Here is a 26,115-nt window from a genome sequence, read left to right on the forward strand (position 1 = left end):
CACTCTTCGACACGCCATTCTATTGAGCAATATACTCTTTAACACTCCACTTTATTAAGCAATACACTGTCCTATGCTCTGCTCTACTCAGCAATACTCTTGCATACTCCACTTTATTTAGCAATACACTCCTCTATTCAACAATACACTCTTCTAGACTCGACTCTGTTCAACAATACGCTCTTCAACACTCCACTTTATTGAGCAATATACTCTTCCAGATGCCATTTTATTTAATAGTAATCCTCTATACTCCACTCTATTCAGCCACGCACTCTTCTATACTCCACTCTATCCAGCGATACTCTCTTCTATACTCCACTCTATTCAGCCACGCAATCTTCTATACTCCACTCTATCCAGCGATACACTCGTCTACACTCCACTCTATTAAAAAATGCTCTCTTCTATTCTCCAACCTATCCAGATGTACACTCTTCTATACTCCACTCTATTCAGCCATGCACTCTTCTATACTCCACTCTATTCAGCCACGCAATCTTCTATACTCCACTCTATCCAGCGATACACTCGTCTACACTCCACTCTATTAAAAAATGCTCTCTTCTATTCTCCAACCTGTCCAGATGTACACTCTTCTATACTCCACTCTATTCAGCCATGCGCTCTTCTATACTCCACTCTATTCAGCCACGCAATCTTCTATACTCCACTCTATCCAGCGATACGCTCGTCTACACTCCACTCTATTAAAAAATGCTCTCTTCTATTCTCCAACCTATCCAGATGTACACTCTTCTATACTCCACACTATTCAGCCATGCACTCTTCTATACTCCACTCTATCCAGCAATACACTCGTCTACACTCCACTCTATTAAAAAATGCTCTCTTCTATTCTCCAACCTATCCAGATGTACACTCTTCTATACTCCACTCTATTCAGCCATGCACTCTTCTATACTCCACTCTATTCAGCCATGCACTCTTCTATACTCCACTCTACTCAGCCACGCACTCTTCTATACTCCACTCTATCCAGCGATACACTCTTCTACACTCCACTCTATTAAAAAATGCTCTCTTCTATTCTCCAACCTATCCAGATGTACACTCTTCTATACTCCACTCTATTTAGCCATGCACTCTTATATACTCCACTCTATTCAGCCACGCACTCTTCTATACTCCACTCTATCCAGCGATACACTCGTCTACACTCCACTCTATTAAAAAATGCTCTCTTCTATTCTCCAATCTATCCAGATGTACACTCTTCTATACTCCACTCTATTCAGCCATGCACTCTTCTATACTCCACTCTTTTCAGCCACGCAATCTTCTATACTCCACTCTATCCAGCGATACACTCGTCTACACTCCACTCTATTAAAAAATGCTCTCTTCTATTCTCCAATCTATCCAGAAGTACACTCTTCTATACTCCACTCTATTCAGCCATGCACTCTTCTATACTCCACTCTATTCAGCCATGCACTCTTCTATACTCCACTCTATTCAGCCACGCACTCTTCTATACTCCACTCTATCCAGCGATACACTCGTCTACACTCCACTCTATTAAAAAATGCTCTCTTCTATTCTCCAACCTATCCAGATGTACACTCTTCTATACTCCACTCTATTCAGCCATGCACTCTTCTATACTCCACTCTTTTCAGCCACGCAATCTTCTATACTCCACTCTATCCAGCGATACACTCGTCTACACTCCACTCTATTAAAAAATGATCTCTTCTATTCTCCAATCTATCCAGATGTACACTCTTCTATACTCCACTCTATTCAGCCATGCACTCTTCTATACTCCACTCTATCCAGCGATACTCTCGTCTACACTCCACTCTATTAAAAAATGCTCTCTTCTATTCTCCAACCTATCCAGATGTACACTCTTCTATACTCCACTCTATTCAGCCATGCACTCTTCTATACTCCACTCTATTCAGCCATGCACTCTTCTATACTCCACTCTATTCAGCCACGCAATCTTCTATACTCCACTCTATCCAGCGATACACTCGTCTACACTCCACTCTATTAAAAAATGCTCTCTTCTATTCTCCAACCTATCCAGATGTACACTCTTCTATACTCCACTCTATTCAGCCATGCACTCTTCTATACTCCACTCTATTCAGCCACACACTCTTCTATACTCCACTCTATCCAGCGAAACACTCTTCTACACTCCACTCTATTAAAAAATGCTCTCTTCTATTCTCAAACCTATCCAGATGTACACTCTTCTATACTCCACTATATTCAGCAATATACCCATTTATACTCAATTATGTACACAAATACACTCTTCTACTGTCTATTCTATTCAACAGTACACTCTCAAGTGCTCCACTTTATTCAGCAATACACTTTTCAATACTAGACTCTGTTCAGCAATACATGCTTCTATACTGCACTTTTTCCAGCAATAGACTCTTCTATACTCCACTCTATTTACAATACTCTGCTATACTCCATTCTAATCAGTAATATTCTATTTTACACTCCACTTTATCAACAATGCACTCTTCTCCACCCCACTCTATTCAACAATGCACTCTTCTATTCTCCATTCCACACAGCAGTACACTCGTCTATACTCTATGATATGCAGCAATACTCGCGTTTACACTCAATTCTATTCAACAATACACTTTTCAACAGTCCATCTTTTTCAAAAATACACTTTTCAACACTACACTTTTTGCAGCAGCACACTTTTCTATACTAAACTCTATTCAGCAATACACTCTTCTATGCTCCACTTTCTTCGGCAGTACACTCTTCTATACTAAACTCTATTCAGCAATACACTCTTCTATGCTCCACTTTCTTTGGCAGTACACTCTTCTATACTAAACTCTATTCAGCAATACACTCTTCTATGCTCCACTTTCTTCGGCAGTACACTCTTCTATACTAAACTCTATTCAGCAATACACTCTTCTATGCTCCACTTTCTTCGGCAGTACACTCTTCTATACTAAACTACGCTGTCAATTATGCGACAGAATAAAATGAACAAATGACCTTTACACATACACCTCCACCAACCACGTTATCTTTATGTTCCTAGAGCTCCATGAACATACATTTTATTAATTACGTTTATCTTACAATTGCAGTCTCAAGGACTACTCTGTATTGCCGACATATGACATTCATCAATTTCCGTAAGCGTGCACTCAACATTTGCATCAATTTCTGTAGAAGATGGAAACAATGGTCCATAGTTTTTTTCATATTTGAGAGGTTTCATCCCATCAGGGCCCATGGCAAGTATTGCTGGCAATGCAGGGGGAAGTAAAATGAAGCTGACTCGATTGATCACGTTTGGGGATATTTTATATTTATAGGTGAGCTCTGGCGCCCCCTTTGGCCTAGAATTGACATGTCGTAGCATGAGAACTGCGCCCCATGCTAGCTTCGCTCAATATGACATACAATCTGCACTTTGAAGCATACAAAAGTATTTATTCGTCGCACTATGTCGGCTTGTTTACTTTTGAGCGCTTCTAAAATATCTGCCCAACACAGAAGCAGGTTAACTCTGTGACTCGCTGAACAATGGCCGACATGAAAGAAAGTCTCTACCTCGCCTGGCAGCGATACAGCGAGCAGTCCTTTGCTATAGGATGAAACAATTTGAAATGGCAAGGGATTGTTCTTTCTGACCTGCCACTCTAACTCCCTCCACTCCCTCCCCCTGCATGTTCGCTTGCTTGCTAATAAATCTATAACCACTTGAGCCACGCGGCGATGAACGGGGAGGGAAATGAATGGCTTAACGAAACAAAGGCGAGAGGGAGATGAATGCGCCATTCAAGAATGTAGATCAGGGTGCAAGACTTATTATGGTTCTGAGATGGAAATCAGTGATGCCGGCACTGCGTCGGAGGCCCTCGTGCCGACTGCTTCCTACTTTTTAATCACATGATGCAGAATATCGATCTTCCCAAATCACAGTCTTAATTGCAGCTCATCGACATGCGCATATTTTAATGCATATAGTCCCTGCTAATTATCACCCGGCTCCAGCCTTTAATTAGATTGCAACATTCATTTAATTAACCCTGATCCGAAAGCTGTTTGGTAGCCTGTTTCTAATGATCGCTGGCTGTGTTGTGAGCAGCACGCAAGGAGTCATGCATGATGTTGGAACACGCATGAAGGACTCTTATGCAGACCTCTCAATCTGTCATGCCCACCACACTGATGTAGATTGATATTGACTGTACTTGCCTTTATATGTGGAGGTTAAAAAGCCTTTCATGATGGGACTGATGTACCAACCCAGTGCAAATTTACAACATAGATGAGACACATAGGAAACACCCTCAAGGACCTGTGTCACCTTCTTCTCTGCTACAGGCGTGAACCGGACCCTCAGCAATTGTAGTTTTGGGATGGAAGTTAATTTATAATGTCAACTGCATGGACTACACACGTCCATGAACTGCTGCCTATCCAGTCTGTGGGATCGTGAATGTCCCATAAAGTGTCTAGACGAGACCATGAAAAGCAAACTTAACCTAAAATTCTCTGGCGTCAGGAATTTGACATATGAAGTTTAGACCAGTGACATATTCAGAATTGAAGTTGGATGCTCTGTGGTTCAACCAAAATGTAGAGTTGCTCACATATCCAAGAGACCACACACAGGACATAACATTCACACAAGGTATGAGTGATGCATTTAGGAGGACAGCCTCATTTTTAGCCGAACAGCTCATCGATAGAGCTTCACCTCTGTAATATGGAAAACGGCTCTGGCCATTTGATAAAACCCCATTACATCCCACTCTGTTCAGGCAGATCAGTAACCCGGGTGTATTTCCCCTTCATTTCCAGATGTTCAAGCCCGCAAATGAATCCTCCCAAGTCACCTCCGGTCCTCTTGAGTTTGCTATTTGCTGTGCTCAAGGTTAGGCAAGCAAAATCGGATGGAAAGTTTTTTAAAATCACAGAGTAACTTGTAGGGATGTATTACTTCTACATTTGAGGAACGTATTTTATTTTCTTTGGGTTCAGGAAAAAACCGCAGTCAAGGCTGTTTGATGTGTACACATTGGAGGGTCATCTGTGTGGATTGTCACGCGATCTTGCGTTATAGCGCCTAGAGCCCTTCACTGACGATGGTCCTCACACTCTCTAAACGTACTCATAGATAGCTACTATTGAGTTTTAAAGACGTAGTAAACTAACAGGAAGTGACAAACCGAGTGGACCAGGTGGAAACTCTAGAACTCAACACAACTAGAAGACACAACTCCCAGAAGATGACACAACTTTGGGATTGCTGACATAAAAAGAAATATCAGAATATCGAATTCTTGTAGTATCAAACGTAAAACTGATCGACAAAGGTGGCGTAGAATGTACAGAACAAAGGCCATTATAATAGAGTTAAGTGCAGAGAATGGATTCCTATTTAGCCAGTATGTACACATTAACCAACTGTTTAAGGAAGTGGGCAATAATGTATTGCGAGAGTTACTACATGCTAACTCATAAGCCGCTACAAAGTTTAGGCAATGCAGAGAAGGGCGTGGTCCATTTGTTATTCTAAAAATATGATCACCTGGGTACCAAACCGTCCTGACCCATCTCCATACTCCCTTGTGCCACCCTAGCCCCTGATTCCTTTACCCCCAATAGGTACAGCTAGTAGACAGTGATAGTGAATTTTGAATCCACCGGGTAGATGACTTCACTAAGTCTGACTACGGGCTCCTCTTCGTCGCCCTTGTTATTCAACATCTGTTTGCAGCAGTTGCCAGAGAGTTAAGTGATCAGAACCAGGTACAATCACAAGAATGAGCCAGGAGCCAGACCAGCATCAAGCAATGCTTGATGGATCATTACCTCAGTTTTAATGTTGCTTAAAAAGGAATTTTTGCCCCACGGTCGAGAAGATGAGGCACTCCAGTTGGTGTGACCGACAACCAGGGATGCAGTTCATACCCTGAATGAAGAGAATCATGACACGTTCATTGTGTCTCAATTAAAGCTCCACCCTTGAGATTAGTGGCGGAGGTCACCCCCCTGACTGCCTGGAAACATGGAAGCAATGACAGACACAGAAGGGAAACCACAGAGAGAGGTTCAGAAATCTTAAAGATGAAAAGAAATAGAACTTGATCTAGGATTGGCTAGTAGGCGAGAAGCCCCTGATTTGTGGAAGGAGTGCTAAACTCAGACAATTATGTCCCAAACTTTCCCCAAGAAAACTATCCCTATGATGGGGTAAACTCCACTGGTGGGTCAATCTGGAGTACGCATTCCCTTGATAAAGCGGCAGATATTTCATTACCAAGCAACTTTAACGCAGGCCTGAAATCTAGATCAGAGTCAGCCCAGGCGGGCCGGATCCAGGCCAGATTTCTAGCAGATCCCCGTTTGGATAAACATAAACATCTGGCACGGATCCGGCCCTCCAAGGCCAACTTTGGAGAACCCTGATCTAGATCACGCAGACTTAGCACTGTAGCCCTCACAGCAACATTAAACATTGGGGCGAGGAGTTGGCCTAACGGTTAGGGCGCTCCACCTCAGACCTGGGGGAACTGGGTTCGAGTCTCGGTAACGACGCTAAACATCCTGTGATTCTGGGCAAATCACTTAATCTCCCTGTGCCTAACAAAAAAAATAAAAATGAATGTGTGTCTTCATGTAAGGTAACTGGTGCTATGTAAAGCACTCTGATACCTGGTTGGATTCGGGTCAAGTTCGAGCTATATAAAATTCTGCTAAAAAAATAAATAAACAAAATCAGATTAGCTGAAATGGAAATGGAGACCTTAGAAATGGTTATGAGCAGGATGGCTACGGAGACAAAGATAACATATGCTGGAGCATCTTGTAAACAAAGTCAGACCGGAATCCTGAGAAAAAAGATGCATTTCATGGACACGCTATTCATTACAACACAGACCAAGACTGTCCGCGGAGATCTTGCTTTTCTTAGGTGGCCAACACTGCCTGTTACACATTATCGAGCCAGACGCGAATCCTCTGATGAGGTGTAACTACTGTGTGACCTACACTGTGAGGCAACTGCTCCATTGCAGTGTGAGTCATGGGTGATACCCTTAGAATTTCACAGGCATTCGCTTACAAGGCAATCTGCAAACTCACTGAAGCATTCAAACCACAGACAGCACTCTTTGCCTGCATTCATACATATTGTCACGGAGAGTTATACAATGAAGGTTTACTCCTCGCCACAAGCCCCCTAGATCACACGCATAAGAATAAATAATCTACAGCGACTATTGGCTTATGTTTATGTAATGGTATTTGTATTATGCAAACCTGAATGGGCAGGAGTAAAGTGCTGCCTAGTGATAGAGAGAAGGAGCAGAGCCCAAGTAGGGGAACCATTCATGGTTATGAGCAATAGTGCTGGGACGGGATTGGAGTTTGGTTCAAGGATTGGAAGAGCAAAGGAACAAGGAGACACGTCAAGGACTGATGAAGTTCTTTCTGAAGAGGTAAGTCTCAAACTCCTTTCTGAATTGCACGAATGATGGAGTAAGCCTGATGTGAGGAAGAATGTTGGTCCAGATCCTTGATACGTGGAGGAAGAAGCCTGAACTTCTGTTGTTGTCATTTCTGCACCTCACAATTGAAAGTTTGACGACATCACAACTCCTTCGGTCATACTGGCTGTCAGGGGTGGTTGGGCTTTTGGCCAGAAATGCTGGTGCAGCAGTGGTTGGTTCTTTGTCGGTGATGCTGCAACTTTTCATGATGATTCTGACCAGATGGTCAGCCTTTTTGTAGTTCCATGAGAGTTGGGATATTTCCTCAGTTATTTGAATGCATGTAGAATGCCCTGCGAGGGGGTCTGGTGGACGCGGGCTTGTCGTTCTGACGTCAGCTTCAGGTAGGTAGAGCTTCACCTTCTTCAGTAGTATAAGCTGATACCATGCTGCAATGTTTCTAGGACTATTCGTACTCTGAAGGACAGGTTGGTACCTGCTACAATCAGAATGGCTTGATGTGTCTCTAACCAGGTTCCAGTTCATGCTATCATTCCACCATTTTAGAGGCCTACGACATGCATATGCTGACACAGATACAGCGATTACATTATACTAGGCAATGTATAAGAGGACGGGAGAGGCCAAATGCACAGTGCAGATTATGTCACACAGGTGCAGCAACACTACACCTGTATCTGCCGAACACAGAGCTTAAATTCACTGAATGCGTATGCATGGTTGGCAACACCCTACTACCACGTCACAATTAGTAACAAGAGAACATGTGACAGGGCACGTGTCCAGACAAGTTATATCAGTAGGAGCGCAACTGGTATCTTCAAACAGCAATATATGCGCCTGCATCAGAGTATCTACAGAAGGTAAGGGCCCCTCCAGAAGGCAGGTATGTCCTATTCTGCGAAGATGATGCAGGCACAAATATGCAACATGCTGCCAAACATGAACAGGTATACCCTCTGCTGGACAAGGAGAATACTACTTTAACCTGAATTAGGTATGAAGAACATATGTAGTTATGGGCTGCACAGCCATCTTACTCTAGGGACAGCAGGTACCAAAGGTTGGGCTGATCCACTACTACATGTACTTGGCCGCTCTGCCTATTATTAGCAACACATCTGGAGGCCCACCCTCATGCTTCAGGCCATGGGTGTATCAGTGCTGGTGATGTCACTGAGGGTTATATCACCCTATCTTGCCTTAGGCAGTTTGCTGGCACCTGGCTGTCTGCCTGGTTGCAGTTCTGTAACCTTCTCTGTGGTGTGTGGGACCTCCCGTTAACCCCTTCAGAAGCTCTAGTCTCACACCTCCCCGCATCAAGGAGGCACAAGCGGAGTCAAACCCGCTGCTACTGCTCCGCCCAGTTGCCACAACCCAAACATGGCTGACATTAGTGACCGATGTTCACTGGAGGTGAGAGGGGCGCAGGATCCAAGTACCTGTCAGCAGCCTGCAGGAGTTCACTGATATTCCAGGCTCCCTTTTGCACAACTTAAATACTGCAAAGGAATGGGTGTCAAAGAGTTGTTATTTCAGCTCTGTTGGTCTCCAATGTTATCTAAACGAGACAGGTATTCGTCGAAGGCAGCCCAGCGGGGGACGCGTGTGATGCTACCACGACCTCTACCACTTTTCAGCGTCTAGCTCCTTTTTGTTGATGTAGTTGGCCGTCCCCTCAGGCCCAAAGAAGGACATGATGGAACCAATTAGCTCCCTTTGTCTAAGACGAGGATGTAAGGCCCGAGGCCTGGGTATCCCTCTTATCCCATTTGGAGGTAATGAATTCCACAGCACAGAACGGTTTGAAGGAAGGGAACAAACGACAGCAACTGCAGCCTGCCAGGTCCCCCAGGGCCTCTTAGCTGTCCTAGCAGCTGCCTGCACGGCTGCAGAGATGTGACTGGAGAGAAAAAAAGCAGCTCGGATGAGTGTGCAGGCCCCACAAGGCCGCCTCGTGTGCCTGCGTGATTCATACCCCCTGTCAGGCTGTCGGGCTGCCTGGCACTCTCTTCCAGGGGTGGGGAAGCGCTGATTTATTAGCTCATTTATAGAACAATGGGGAGGGGAGATAAAGTGCGCCCTGTGCCTCAGTGCATCCGGAATTAAAGGATGGGCTGTAATGAGATTATAATGCAGGGCTCACAGACTTTTAAACCCAGATTAAGGGCCTCGTTTGAGGTTTGGCGGGCAGACCACCAAACCTCTGGGGTGCAGAAACCGCGCCTCCGTTGCCCCACCCTCAGCCTGCCAATAGAATGCATGATGTTGGCATGTCCACCATACCATGCCGACAGGAGGATGGACCCAGCCGCATGTTTATGTTTTGTAAGGACAAACCCTCTAATTAGAAGTGTGTAGATTGGGGAAACAAGACATTTATCATCAGATGTCCTTTGTAAGAGATTTCAAAGTGGGGTGACAGTGTTAGAAGTTCTGCCCTAAACAGGATGGGGCTGTGGGGTGCAGCGCAACTGACAGTACCACAGCATTTGCAAAGGTGTTTCACATGGCAGTGAAGTTCCCCATCACTATATAAGAGAGGGAAGAAAGAGGTGGGGGGGGGGCTGATTTTTCCTGCAGATTGCCCATTACTACCCACCTCTGAGGACATCATGCCAGGCCTGGGTATTTGAAAGGGCTTCCTCAATGCAACATTTAGCAGCCCAAGCAGTGGCCATGGAAGCTAATGCAAGCAAGGGACCGGGGCCCTCCTGGCCCAGATTATATAGTAAAGGATGGCCATGGTTGGGGTGCAGTGGGCCCCTCAGACCATTTGCCCCCCGCTGTGCCAGTGCACAAAAATCTAGGAACACCTAAAAATAAGAGGAAAATTAGATAAAAAAAAGATCGAAAACAAATCAAGGACCCTGGAAAAATTGTTGGATTTTGACCCAAAGTACGAGAGAAAAAAGTTGTAGTACCCAACATTGCCTTATGATAATTCTTTCTAAAGGCATAAAATGTTGACCGTAGCCTGACAGTGGGGGTTGATGTGTCCAGAAATAAATAAAGGCTAGCTGCTGACAATGACTGCGAGCTATGTGAGGGCTCCAAAGTGGACTCTAGATGTAGTCTGGCTTTCAAAGCACTATAATCAATTTGGGCCTCATTTATGAAAAGTGACTCATCGCTGCGAGAAAACAGCGATGCGCCACTTTTCATTGCGCTCTCCTTGCGACACCAATGATGCGTCATATTTATAGTATGACGCATCATGTCGCAAGGAGTTACAGATATGTCAGTATTTCTGACGTATCTGTAGGCACAAAAATGACGCATTGCTGGAGTGTGTCACAAAAGTGACGCAACTCCATCAATGGATCATTACACATGGGCAAGTCTGATGTGAAATGTGCCTGCGTCAGTCTTATGTCTGCCTTAAGGCAGGCGTAGGATATTGACGCATTTTCATCCTAGAAGTGGCGCAGTGAAATCTAACAGATTTCACTGCATCACTTCTATGACCCTTTCTTGTGTAAGAACGGCCCCCCGCATACATTATACCTGGCGCAGGTATAATGTGGCGCAGGGGTTTACAAACTGACGCATCTATCTAGAAGTGTCACTTTGTTAATATGGTGGAACAAGGCTAATTTTTTACGCTGCTGGTGTGTTACAAAAAGTGACGCATCGGTGGCGCAAAAGTGACGCAAGGGCTCATAAATAAGCCCCTTTGTTTTTAATTTTTTGAGTTTTCTATAGCGCGAACTCGACTCGAAGGTATCAGAGAACTTTACATTAGCACCAGTTGTGTTACAGACCGACACTTTCATTTTTTGTAGGCATGGGGAGATTGAGTGATTTGACCAGAATCACAGGATGTTGAGCGTCCCTACCGTGACTCAAGCCAGCTTCGAGGTCGAACGCTCAAGCCATTAGGCCACATTCTCTCCCAAATCCTTTGCTTTAATTTGCCCTGGTGGACTAACAAATGTTGGAAGTTAGTTACTGGTGCACATAGACTTCTGTGCTCCAGACTCACACACTTTGTACAATTTGTTCTCACTGAGACTGTTTATATTTTCTATGATTAAAAAAAAAACATTTCCAGGAATTACATTTTGTTAGAAACTGTGAAGGTGAGCTCCTAGCAGTCAGTTGTTTTCCCTGGTGATGCAAAATGTCCATTGTCTTTCCTTGAGGGATCTTTTGCCATGGTGAATCTCCTTCCATGTGATGATTGCATATTTAAAGAGACAAGGTAGGAATACAAATGTGTCTATGTTGGTCCATTAGTGGAGATTTAGAGAGATGGTCTCTGATGATTGGGGGTCATTGGTCATGCTGTTGGGTACCATGATTGAGCCTACAGACGATGGTTGAGTGAGGGACTACCAGGGATTGATGGCTGATAGAGGGAGTGCCAGGGATTGAGATGCAACTCATGGACTCAGCTACGACAAGGTGGCAGGACCTCCACAAATGGGTCACTACAATGCTCTCTGTCACCGCACACTAAATTGCAGCTCTGATTTCCACATGTAAACTTGTAATCCCATTTCGTTTACCATTGACGTCCTCAAGTTTACATCTTCAAGGAATGACCAGGAAGATTTGTCCCCATTAAACCTTGCAGTATGGTCTTACCATGAGATAATGGGTCTGTTAAAATCATCACTTGTAATCGCGGATAGGGGCTGAAACGCCTGTTTCTGGCCCCATTATAAGTTGCATGTCACTTGTAAAAAGGTTCTGAGTAACTCCAGTCGGGTGAGTTCTGTGCAAATCCTTAATATGAAAGCAGCCACTGCTCATCTCAGCCCGAAACCAATGGAGCTGACATCTCTGTAGACTAGAGCCTCCGGCCGCCTTGACGCCCTACGGCGATGGCTGCTTCTATTTCCTGGCCTCCTTATCCCTGGTCATTACTCTTGCCTTTCTGATGCTTTTATAGACGTTGGCCTTGCTGAGATCAATAAAAAACTTTTGGAAATGTCCAAAATATGGGAGCAATATCCAAATGTCCGAACTTTGCAGGGAGCCTCAAAAGCCCCTGGGCCTCCCATCAGGTTATTGGCCTTTTGAAAACCCGGCCAGAAGTTGTCAGAAACAGGACTTTGTTTACGGTTCATGCTGAGCGGAGGGTGCCAGAGGTCAGCCAGGGTGTAAACATTCATCTCTGAGTAGATCTGAGATGGAATCCTGCCTTCTTAGCTCCCTGGCTGGATCCACTGCCTCACGAACACGAGGAGGCACACTAGAGAGGGCGCCCAGGGTGGAACCTCGTGTTTGCAAGGCCATTGATGGTTCTGCTGAGAGCCTAAGGTGGGCTACAACAAGGAAAGACTGTGACCCACTGGAAATCACATAATTGTATATGGTCCTGGGGGTGAGTGTGTCCAGATGGAAGGCATGGTTCTGGTGCACTCAGTGGGGCACACACCTGGTTAGGAGCAGATTTAAATATGGTGCAGGCTCATTCTGCCATGCACAGGCATTTTAAACTCTCATATGGGCAGGGCACAAGTCCTAAAAAAAGAAGTGGGGGGACGCTGACGTCACGACAGGAAGTGACGTCACGAAAGGTGGCTTGCACCATCAAACTCATTGCCTCCCCTCGCTCACCCCTTAGATGTGATTGCATCAGAGAAGCCAGCGCGTGAGCAGCGCTCTGAATGAGCTCCAATCCCGCCCCAGAGAGGCCAAAGAGTGAATGTGTGGCTCCATTTGCTCCAGTTATCGAGCCCCTCCTGGTAAAATAAGTGGGGAGACGCCATCCACCTGCGTGGTACCCCGACTCGAGCCCTGCATATGGGTGCATTTGTCCTGCATCTTCCTTCTAAATCCCCACAGCTGCAGTTTCTTTACTCGTTGCCCCTGTGAGCGGCATCAAGGGAGGGGTTCACTGTGTCGCGCGCTCTGGTCGTTTTCTGAACACCGCCATGTTTTAACCTGTCTCTAAGTTTTTTGTCTCAAGGCAGTTGGAATTGACAAATGGGCTCCATAATGAACTGCTGTTGGGGGGGAGATCTCCACCCATCTGAGGGCATTAACTGACACTAAACTGAGTGTTATTGACTCTGCATCGATTATTTCCCTCATCCTCTAGGAAGGAGCGGCGATAAATGCAGGATGGCATAAAATAGCTCCTTATTCACTGTGACTCATGAGGGAACTAAAAGGCTGAAGAGTACTCTGCAGAACTAGACTGCTGGAGGTCTCCCCCCGTCATGGAGCCTCCAGATCCTCGGATTACGCAACTCGCCGTGGGGTTGGTTTCGAGGGGGTGACCTCTACGCTAAATGAATCCCTATGGATTCCCTGTGCACGCGCTTCCTCTTTAATAGTGCCATGAAGGCTTGCCCATGTTGGAGCTTGTGAACTCACTTAGCCTGGCCCTCTGTGGCAATAAATCAGTGTGACATGTTTTAGAGCTGACCCCCTCTCTGATCCACAGTGGGCACAGGTGGAGCCCCTCTCTGGTCCACGGTGGGCACAGGAGGAGCCCCTCTCTGATCCACGGTGGGCACAGGAGGAGCCCCTCTCTGATCCATGGTGGGCATAGGAGGAGCCCCTCTCTGATCCACGGTGGACACAGGAGAAGCCCCTCTCTGATCCACGGTGGGCACAGGAGGAGCCCCTATCTGATCCACAGTGGGCACAGGAGGAGCCCCTCTCTGATCCACGGTGGGCACAGGAGGAGCCCCTCTCTGATCCACGGTGGACGCAGGAGGAGCCCCTCTCTGATCCACGCTGGACGCAGGAGGAGCCCCTATCTGATCAACGGTGGGCACAGGAGGAGCACCTCTCTGATCCATGGTGGACGCAGGAGGAGCCCCTCTCTGATCCACGGTGGGCACAGGAGGAGCCCCTCTCTGATCCACGGTGGACGCAGGAGGAGCCCCTCTCTGATCCACGCTGGACGCAGGAGGAGCCCCTCTCTGATCCACGGTGGGCACACGAGGAGCCCCTCTCTGATCCACGGTGGGCGCAAGAGGAGCCCCTCTCTGATCCACGCTGGACGCAGGAGGAGCCCCTCTCTGATCCACGGTGGGCACAGGAGGAGCCCCTCTCTGATCCACGCTGGACGCAGGAGGAGCCCCTCTCTGATCCACGGTGGGCGCAAGAGGAGCCCCTCTCTGATCCACGGTGGGCGCAAGAGGAGCCCCTCTCTGATCCACGGTGGGCACAGGAGGAGCCCCTCTCTGATCCACGGTGGACACAGGAGGAGCCCCTCTCTGATCCACGGTGGGCACAGGAGGAGCCCCTCTCTGATCCACGCTGGACGCAGGAGGAGCCCCTCTCTGATCCACGGTGGGCACACGAGGAGCCCCTCTCTGATCCACGGTGGACACAGGAGGAGCCCCTCTCTGATCCACGGTGGACGCAGGAGGAGCCCCTCTCTGATCCACGGTGGGCACAGGAGGGGAGGGGTCATGAAAGGAAGGAAGAAAGTATAGTGGGGAGGGAGGAAAGGAAGGAAGGAAGGAAGGACGAGGGGAAAGAAGGAAGGAAGGATGGAAGGAAGGAGCGACGAGGGGAAGGACGATAAAAGGATAGATGGAAAGGAGGGCAGTGGGGGAGAGAGACAGGAAGTGAAGGAGGGAGGGAAAGTGGGGGAAGGAGGCAGGAAATGAGGAAGGAAGAAAGGAAGTAGAGACGTAGGGAAGGAGGAAGGAAAGGTGGGAGGAAAGAAAGTAAGGAAGAAACCCTGAGCCCAATAAAACATGCTTCAATGTCATTGAAAATAAAAAAAACACAAAATGCAGAAGTACTGAATAGAATGGCAGAAACCTTTACTTTGAACCTATGGTTCTCAGTCGGACAAAGGCAGAAGCAGGTATACCTGTCTAAAGAATATGTCACGAAGAACCGGCTGCCATGGCAACCCACGCCGGGCAGGGGGAAAAGAAAGCTTCTCCCATGGAAATGATAAAACAGGGACGTAATTTGAAGTAACTCCCTTATGGGGGAAGAGCGGTGACAGAGGCTGCTCGGCTCCTGTTAATTTTCACAGTACAGCTGTCAGGGGCTCTGTAAATAGTCCTCGACCGAGCCAACACTTCCCGTGCACACCCCAGCCGTTCAATTAACAAGAGAGAGGAAGGAAGGGCGCGCGGCCCTCCATCACGGCGCGGTTTATGAAAGTGTACACAAATCTAATTACAGGCCAACGGCTCCCCGAGCAACTCGAGTCCTGAGCTGTTTATATCAAAATAACTGTCCGGAACACCTCGCCTGATCTCTAATATTGGGCGCCTCGCTGTGCAGTGTAGAGCACAGGCGCGGCTTCCGTTTGTGCAGCAGGTGCAGTGGCACCTGGGCAAAGAGGCCCGAGGGACCCACTGTACTCTGGTTATTGGTCGTTCAAACAGCAGTCACCGGTGGGGACCCCGTTTCCTTCCTTGAACTAGTACTCATGACATACTGACTACGCTTCTAGTGCAGTGCATTATACCTGGCTGGCACACCACTTCCCCCGCATTCAACTGAGCTCCTCCCCCCCCCCCCCTGTCAACTGGAGACTCAAACTTCACTGTACCACCTCAGCACCAAGTCTTGTATTCATGACTAGGCCACAATGTAGGGTGACCAGATTTTGAAAACCAAAGACTGGGACATTCGCAAAAATAGAGGAAGGACTACTATTTCCATCAGCCAAGGGGCACAGAATGTCGTAAATGACAGCACTCATCAGCATTAAAAGACAGACGAGGCGAAACTTTAAACCAGTACCATGCATGTTCAGTTCAGTTCATAAACTTTATTCGGGTAGCTTAGTACCCATAAAAGCACAGCATCACAGCAAATTAAGTGACAAATGGAGGGTTAGAAGTACATGATAATAAAATATGCATGTTAATTAAATTGCTTTCTGATAAGAACTGCTAACTAACCACGCCTTGAAACACATAAAAACCTGCCTCCTCTGTCTTCAGTCAACTCGCCCCGAAAACCAGGACATGTCCTAAGTTTACTGAAATCTGATGGTACAGCTGGTGACCAACCGAGGCTGCCCAGGAAATCCAGGAGACCAATAACAACATATAGTCGCAAATGTACCTATTAGGCTTGGCTTCTGATTTTCATGACATTATTTGTATACTGTGATGAAATGCAGTGTGTTATATGGTGTGGTTGTACAACCTTACCGTGTAATACACTTACCAACCCCTTTAGGACCGTTGGGTTTTGTCTGTCAAACCCTCAGCTCAATCCTGCGTAACTGTGGCACTGAGCAGTGAGGCTTACACAGAGGAATAAGTGTTAGGCATTTAAACAGCACCAAAACAATTGAAGACGAAATCACACGACACTCAACAAATCCAGCACCAATTTGTAAAAATAGACTGTATTTTTATAAGATTTAAGACTCTAGAACAATAAAGATCCCCCGGAGGGTTTTGGAGATATCGATTTTACAAGCAATAATAAATAATTGCAATATCACTCAACCACAAACAAGCCTGGGCGAAATTAACAAATTGGACACTTAGAAACTTTTTCAAGGAAAACTTAGGAAAGTGTCACTGCGGTCTGTTAGAAGTACTTCGGATGGCCAACTGTGCCAGGGAGCTAGTCAGAGGAACCAGCAAGGTCCTCCAGACCAGTTTCCTTCACAAGTGACGCAGTTCTTCAGCAGTTTCTAGCACTTTATTCATGTTGCAATGGGTTCCTATGGATTGGTCCTGATGCAAGGGATGAAGGATGCTAAAGATGCTCTAAGGATGCAGTGGATGTGGTGTGGTCAACGGGGGTCTTCCTGCAGTGATTCCTTGGTCAACGAAGATGGTGAGGGGTCTTGTTTGCAGGGTTGATGTCCCATGAAGTCCTTTTTGATCTGGTTGAAGTCCAGTCATCACTGGACTATCAGTTTCCCACTATAGCAGTCACAGGTCAATCCTTCCTGGGTCGGTAACTTCCTTTCTGAAGGTTCCAGTAACTCTCCGATAGTACTCCCAGACTCAGCGAACTCCGGTGCAACTCTGTGTATCGGGTCTTGGTCCTCGGTGCTGCACGTCGCGCTAGTAGCAGCTTGAATACTTTGGGCTGCCACCCTTCTTCAGCAGGCTTCATCAGCTGTTGGGTCCCTGTGCTGAGAAGAGGAGGCCATTCAACTGGCCCTTGGAGTTCTCTTGGCTTGAATGGGCTCTAGAGATGGCTTCTCCTTGAGCAGGACATAGCAGGCATAGTCCCTCTCTTCGCTAGCCACCAGGTGCAGTCCTCGTCGGTACAGCCTCTCTTTGCTGGTCCCTCGTTGAGGCAGGGTAGCCCTTCTTTGGTCCTTCTTCTGATTTAGTTTTGATCTGGGCTTTGGGTGCCAGGGGTGCACTCATTATGCTCAGAAAGTGCCCACAAGGCTGGATGCAGTTGGTAGACAATGGCCACCAGGTTCCCTCCCACCTGATTACCACTTCCTGTGGAATTTGGCAGGTGGCTATCTTACGATGCACCATTCTGCCCACTCCCAAGATGGCGAGACCCCTCTCTCTGTGTTCAGACCTCACTAGCCCACCCCTTGGGGGGTAGGGGGTGGCTACCTCAGGGCTACGCACATCTTGGGGAAACCGGATTGACAACTACCTTTGAAGCCTGCCTTTTTGGGCTAACATCCTAATACCTCCCTGGCCTGTAATCCCTCATTTCCTGTGAGTCATTAGCATGTCTCTTCAGGAGGGCAGAAAGCTCTCGTAAATCAGGCTCCTTGTGTGCCCTGGAAGGCACAGGAGTTTTAAAGGCAACAAAGTGGCAGCTTTGCTAAAGCTTCACACTGTAACAAGTTACATTAATTTTGACCTGAGATACAAGTCGGGCTTAATATAGCAAATTGTTTGATACCTTGGAGTGCCCACCTTGTTCGCACAGTTCCAGAGTTAGCACTGCTGAAAGGTCAACGTGTAATCCTGCACTCGCCAATTGGGCAACCATATCTTTCCACAATAAAGCAGTAGTTTTGCGTGTCTTACTACCAGGACTTGTATTGTACATGTCCTGCCTGTACCATAAGTTGCCCCCTGCCTTTAGGGGTCGGTAGGCCTGCTGGAGGGATGACTTACACACATGTCTATGGGAAGTGGTTGCTTTGCCATTGCTTTCAAGGTCGAAGTGGCAGACTGGGGGACTCGTTTTACTTGGGGAAACCCCAGGGTGGCACAATCAGTGCTGCAAGCACTGGGGTAACCCCACAACTTACATGCCCTGGGTACCATGGTACCATTTACTGGGGATTTGAGTACATCCAATTCGACATACACTTTAGGGTCAGGCTCCTGGCACTGAGGTCTAGTTAGCAGGCCTTAGTGCACCCTCAAAGTCAAAAAACCAGCAGCGTCAGTCGAAAAACTTGGAGGTGACCAAAGAAAGAAAACTCCTTAATATACTATAATTATAGCCAGCCCTATTCATCCATTAACCAAAGCCACTTTTTTCTTCTTTCTACTACAACATTCAGTGTGGGGCAGTGGGTCAGCACACTCCAACCACTGACTCACTTCACAGAGAGTGGCGGTAATCTGCCGTTTCCCAAAGAGCACATGTTCACACAAAGTAGTTCCCTTCAGTGCCATAGATTACTAAGGCAATATATGCTTTTTGAGACCCAAAAGTATTTTTACTTTTAGCCAATATTTTTAAGATACACAAAGGTGTAAATTAGAGAAGTAAACATAGGCATTTAGGAGGGCAAAATCCTACTACTGATTCTCATAATTGAGAATGATTTAATATTTGATCATAATATAATTAATTTACTGGATATTCGTCTAGCAAGGTGGAGTTTCCCAGTAAATCAATACAGATGGATTTGTGGCTATTTTAAGGCCAGTGCACCTGTAAACGGAGACCAGCACTCCCGGGTTTGTGGGCCTTCGCAAATGTTTTGCAAGCACCTCTCTTCCCAGAAAAATGGGTGTAATTGTATTGCAATTAGATGGATTTGATCAGTTTTCGAAGTAGGAATTGATATAGGATACCCCCAAAATGCATTGGTGGTGCGGGCAATGAGGTTCTCCAAAGGAAAATTTCCGCATATGAATGAATAGCATAGGATGTCTTCAGAGCATGGCTACCGCAGGGGCATCTGGCTCTGTAGAATCTACCTACAGAGGGCAACCTATCAATTGCAACGTCACTTGAAAGAGCTGCATTTTCAGTGCTTAGTCAGTACAAAAAAGGGCTCTCATCAGGAGACCACTTCACATTGCCCTGCCATGCTGGCAATGATAGTAACAGCACAACTACTAACCATTACATTCCTACAAATATGACAATTAGAACTATTTCAGGCCCTCAAAGCTATAAGAATGGCTTGGGCGGCAGGCACTAGTCATTTTTAATGTACATTGAATTAATGATTAACTATTGTCGTGATCATCTTTAAATTAGCCAGACAGCGCCACCTTGTGGCAGACTGTCCCAACCGCCGGTGTTGACAATTAAGTGCCAGTGCGGAGCACCAGAAACCACAGGCTCAAATTAAGTGCTGCTTGTTTTAATCTTTTTCCTAAGAAAACACATGAGAAGTGAAGCGGAGGAGGGGGAGTGTTCCCGAGCCTGTCAGCCAGATACCAGAATGTTCTGCCTCGAGGCCGCGCCAACTTAATTTTAGGGATCTTTAAGAGTCCCAGAGATGCAGAGTGGAAGTTGTGTTCAGAAACATAGAAGTTTCTAGGAACTTAAGGCTTTGTGAAGAAGGCACAGAGATCAATAGGATGCTTTTCCACACTGGGAGCCAGCATAAAGAGGCCAAGGAAGGAATGATTGAGTTATGCCTAGGAATGTTTAGAAGGAGTCTGGGAGCTGCCTTCTGGATGATCTGAATACGAATCAGAAGGTTCAGCAGGAAGCCGAGGTAAGAGTTGGCATAATCCAGCCTGGAGGAAATCAGGGCTTGTACAACAGTTTCATGAACTGTTACCAGTGGTGAGGGGAGGGAGATGTTTGCAGTGGAATTTGAGCTGCCACATTATTCATTTGACTGGCAGATAACAAGGAGCCATCAAATATGACCCCTGGATTTCCAGCTGATTCAGCCAGAGGGTTAGCCATTTCCAGCACCCACCAATAGGGGGCGAGGTCCAAGAGAGCTTGCAAAAGACAAGAAGCACAGTTTCTGCAGGTGTGCACTCTGGAGACTCTGAACAAGTTGCATCTTCATGTGAGCCCCCCTGGCATTCCTTTACAGTACCAGAAAGGTCTGACGTTTACACAAAATGCCCACATACGAATGTGAGCGTAAATTTCTGTATTAGCAAAGGACGTTTACGAATTGAGCTGTAACACAGCACGTTAAAAAGTGAAAGAGGGGAGTTGGGAATAATAGCAAAAATGTAGTTTGAATGCAGAGCAAATCGAATCTTGTAGCCCATTTGCATGCAATGAGCTTGAAACACATTCTGGACTCTGAAAACTTCCTGAAAGGTATTTCAATCATTCAGTAATTTGTCAACAAGGATAATAGGAATACAGTGTTATGAAAAAATGAAATTGCAAATATATTGCTGCAAAATGAAACAAGCAAAGCTTTGACCTTGTTATTTTGCCTCTTAAAATTGTGAAAAATGCACAACATTTTATTGGGATTTTTAATGGTTGAACAATGCATAACATTTTTACTATTTTGACCTTCACATTTGGCAGAAAGAACCTCTCTGTCCTGTTTGTGTCGGGTGCATGGAGCGTGGCTGTCACGAGCGTGATCTTCCGTCACAGCTCGTGACTGTCTCGCTATGTGCCGTGTGGCATCTCGTTCTTTGCCTTGTGGCATCTTTTAAAATGTATCGGCGCTTTGGGGGTTATGTATTGTTGGGCCGTTGGGCATTCTGACATTGACTCTGGAGCTGACAACAAACAATAAATCTACCTCCAAGCAGAGCGCTTCTTTGCATTTGTGTTTCCTGAGGAACCCGCTTCATTACACTGGCGACGAGCGGGCACGGATCCATTGCCCTTATACTACGCTGTCTTGCTTAAAAGGATTTTTTTTTTCCTTCTTAACCATTTTCTCATTGGACAGTATTTACCCAAGAAGAGGATCATTCTTGTGGTGAATAATTTTGCAGACGTGTTTCGTTTGATCGTTGGCAAAATTTGATTCCACTATTTATCCAAGAAGAGGATCATTCTTGTGGTAAATAATTTTACGGACGTGTTTCGTTTGATCGTTGGCAAAATTTTATTCCACTATTTACCCAAGAAGAGGATCATTCTTGTGGTGAAATAATTTTACGGACGTGTTTCGTTTGATCGTTGGCAAAATTTGATTCCACTATTTATCCAAGAAGAGGATCATTCTTGTGGTGAATAATTTTACGGACGTGTTTCGTTTGATCGTTGGCAAAATTTGGTTCCACTATTTATGCTATTTTTGGATCTATCAGCATCGAGGAGTGTCGAGGAGCAGTTCTGTATATTTGAATACACGTACCTTTGCACCGATGGTGATCCATTCTGGAACCTGGAACTTGATTCTCCCTGGAGCCATCACGTCTCTTGTCATTGCGTCGGTGCGCCATTTCATAAGCATCCTACACGTCTGTGCATGCAACATCATCACACTTAAACACGCTTTTGCGTGCAACATCAAGGCAGCCATTTTGTTTTGCTTCTATCCCATAAACCAGATCGGGGAAACTGATTGTTACATCGGCGCTTGCACATCAGTGACAAGCACACCATTGAATTCAAGTTTTATCGAAGGATTCAACTTGTGTATCCTTCGGTGATACACACATCATTTGAGGCACATTAACTTCAGGTACTTCTTCGGTGAAACGCAAACCGCGTGCCACAATTTACTCTTGATTGGATTATCGCATTTATACATGTTTTATGAGTACTGTTACTCTATATAAGCCAGTCATTATATATTATTATTATTTTTTTTAAATTTGGTTGCTGTTGTTAGTAGTATCAGTTATGTCAGGAATATTGCCCCCTCCTTCCTTTCTCACTTCTCCAGGTGAACCTCCTATGGCATGGGAAATTTGGGAACCAGTTTTTCTAGCATATGTGGAAGTGTTCTAGGGTGATGATTGTGAACCCGAGAGGAAACTTTCCCTTTTGAAACATTGCTTAGGGGGCATTGGATTAAAGTAATTTGCACCATTACCTGCCTTACCCAATCCTGGCAGTATTAATGTTTACCAGTATGCATCTTCATAATTTAACATACGTTTTGGAAAGAAGAAAAATATAGTTATGGAGAGATTTATATTTTATTCACGTAAACAACATGCAGATGAGTCAATTGAGGATTTTGTTTCTGCTCTTAGGTCTCCAGCTGTTACTTGTGATTTTGAGCACAGTTAATATGAACAAGTTCTTAGAGACCAGATTCGAATGAGGACGAATAACAAAACAGTCCAAGAAAGGTAATGGACTACTCCTGACTTATCCATTAATTCAGCAATTGACATAGCTAAATCCATTGAACATTCCAAAAAATGTGTTAAGGAAATAAGGGGGAATGATAAAGGAGATATGTTTAATGTTAGTAAGGATAATAAGAAATCTAACGTTAGTAAGGACAACAGGGAATCTGACAAACAAAAAAAAATCTTTTTCTTGCAGAAATGATTTTGTCACCAAATCTGACAATAGAGCTAGGAATTCAAATTGTGATAGAAATAATTCTCAATTGCTATGCTACAGGTGCAGGAGTGATAGACATCTAGCTAATTGTGTCCTGCTAATGAGAACATTTGCACTAAATGTAATAGGAAAGGGCATTTTGTGAAGTTTTGTAAGTCTCTTCCTAAGATAGTCAATTACATACAGAGTTTGGAAGATGGTGATGATTCGTATGATACCGTAGAAAATGAAATTAACACTGTCATCGATGTTTGTGGAGATGCAGGTTTCTCCAAATTTCCCTCCTGTTCCATTTTTGTAGATGATGTAAAATTACAATGTTTAGTAGATACGTGTGCATGATACACCATTATATCTTCTGACATTTTTCATAACAATTGGCCAAATAGAACTCTTCTCACACCTGATGTGTCACCTAGTGGCTACACAGGACATAAGATTGATTTAATGTTTTTTTGGGGGGCTCATTTAGTTTTTGCATGACGTCACGCATTTTGTAAAATGTATGTTGCCAAGTCTGGACAGTCCCTATTAGGATGGCCTCATCAAGAGAAATTAGGAATCGCCGATCCCCCTGTTTACTCCAACTTTTCCCAAAAAGCAATTCATCAATTAAATTCTAGCTACATTAAAGAATTAATTGAACAATTTCCCAATGTATTTAGTGGGAAACTTGGGATATATCAGGGGTTTGAGCATGTATTAAGGCTAAATGAGAACGCAATACCAGTTCGTCATAAGGTAAGAAATGTACCTCTCTCATATAGAAACAAGTTAAAAGATATGCTTAAGGATTTATGTGAGAAGAGCATCATTGAACCCATCGAATCATCTCCATGGGTTTCTCCGATTGTCATTCCAGTTAAATCTTCTGGCGGACTAAGACTGTGTGTGGACTTGCGCAGTTTAAACAATGCTATTTGGGTGGATGCCCACCCCCTGCCAAATTTACACTAACTGGTATCAACCTTGGCAGGTGCTCAAGTATTTTCGTGCATTGACCTGGCCAGTGCATACCACCAGGTTGTGTTAGCTGAAGAATCAAAAAATGTAACAGCCTTTATCAACCCTGAAGGTCTTTTTAGGTTTTGCTGTATGCCTTTTGGCCTTGCCAGTGCAGCTTCTGTCTTCCAGAGATTAATGAAAGACACATTGGATGGTTTGACAGGCGCCATTGCTTTCCAAGACGACATTTTAGTATACGGCAAAGACAATGATGAACATGATCATAACCTGAGAAAGGTCATAGCTGCTTTGTCCAAGAAAGGTCTCACTCTCCGCCTGGATAAATGCAAAATCAAAGCGATGGAGGTGGAAAATCTTGGACATATCATCAGTGGGATGGGAATCAAACCCAAAAGTAAACAAGTTGAAAGTATTGTTAATACCCCTGTTCCTGTTTCAAAAGAACAATTAGTAGCTTTTCTCGGCTTAAGGGAATTTTATGCAAAATTCATATCTAACTATTCTTCAAAAATTGACCCTTTTAAATGTCTTCTTTAAAAAAAATGCTAAGTTTTGTTGGTCTAATGATATGTCTCATGCTTTTGAGAATTTGAAGAAATCATTGTTAACGCTCCATGTCTTAAACCATTTGTATCTGGGAAAAGTTGTATCGTCATGGTCGATGCCAGCAACACAGGACTGGAGGGTGTTTTATTACAGAGAGATAATGGTAAGGAATGGATTGTTGCATATGCGTCCAGAGTGTTAAAAGACTCGTAAAAGCACTACTCTGTTATAGAAAGAGAACTCCTAGCGTGTGTGTGGGTGGCTGAACACTTTAGAACCTTTTTATGGGGAGCAAAATTTACTATCAAGACCGATCACAAACCCCTTGTTTTCCTTATGGCTCCTGGAGGAGGACGTTCTATGTCAGCACGTCTAGCTAGGTTAGCTTCAAGGTTCATCATTCCAGTACAAGATAGAGTACGTGCAGGGGAAAGCTAACATGCATGCCGACTGCATGTCTAGATTCCCTAGTGCAAGTGGAATAGATACCTTTGAGGAAGAGTGTGAAGTTGCTTTCACCACATATGACATGAATTTATTGTATGGTGAACAATCTAATTTGAGTGAAGATGTTTGGGCTTTAGAAATGGGAAAGGATGCATAATTGATAAAAATCAGAGGATACATTATCCAAGGGTGACCAGATCAAAGAAGAGTATCAGGAGATATGATGAGTTATTTTAAGATTCAGGATGAATTGGCTATTGAGAATGGTCTCATTATGAGAGGTGACAATGTCATACCTCCTTTAGCTTTAAGAAACAAGATTGTGGAAATTGCACATTAAGGGCATTTTGGTATATCCTTCACCAGGAGACGTATCAGAGAAACTTTTTGGTGGCCTGGCATCGATTTGTCCGTTGAACATTTTGTGTGCACATGTGACAAATTTTCAAATAGTGACAAATCAGCGGTTGAGATGCGAGCTGAACCCCATCCCGTGGATTTTCCTTCTGGCCCATGGTTGAAATTAGGGTTAGACATCATTGGCCCTTTCCGTGTTCTACTCAAACATGAGAGTTTCGGTATTGTTTTAATAGACTACTACTCGAAATGGCCATAGGTCAAGATGGTCAAGGAGGTTACCTCACGAAGTGTTATAGAATTTCTTGATGACGTTTTTTGTAGAGAAGGCATTCCCCAAGAAATTGTCACAGATAATGGACCTCAGTTTGTTAGTAAGAAAATGGGTTTGTTTTTTGAGAGGTGCGGGATTACCCATAGGAAGATAGCTGTTTTCCACCCTGAGACAAATGGTCAAGTGGAGCGCTTTAATCGTGTTGTGAAGGAGGCTATTCAGTTATCAGTTAAGGGTGAGTTAAATTGGCGCAACGCTCTACAATCTATGTTATTAGCTAACAGGACTTTACCCAATTCTGTTACCTTAGTTAGTCCTTATGAACTCTTAAGAGGACGTAGACCAAGCACCAAACTAGCTCCTTGGTGGTTAAAAAAACACATGGGTGAGAATCAAAACATTTCTTGTGTAGATTAGGAATTGGTTCGGAACAGAGTTGAGGTTTAGAAAAAGAGAATGAAAGAAGTCATGAAGAAAAAATTAGGCAGCGTGAGCAAACAA

The 26,115-nt window shown here is 44.9% G+C and overlaps 1 protein-coding gene across 8 annotated transcripts in view; it reads right to left on the reverse strand.

The window, feature by feature from the left end:
- CELF4 (CUGBP Elav-like family member 4) overlaps positions 1–26,115 on the reverse strand; it is a 1,309,605-nt gene that overhangs the window by 225,251 nt on the left and 1,058,239 nt on the right. The window lies entirely within an intron of this gene.

The sequence above is a fragment of the Triturus cristatus genome, chromosome 2_1 (genome assembly GCF_964204655.1).
Source record: "Triturus cristatus chromosome 2_1, aTriCri1.1, whole genome shotgun sequence".
Lineage (NCBI taxonomy): Eukaryota > Metazoa > Chordata > Amphibia > Caudata > Salamandridae > Triturus > Triturus cristatus.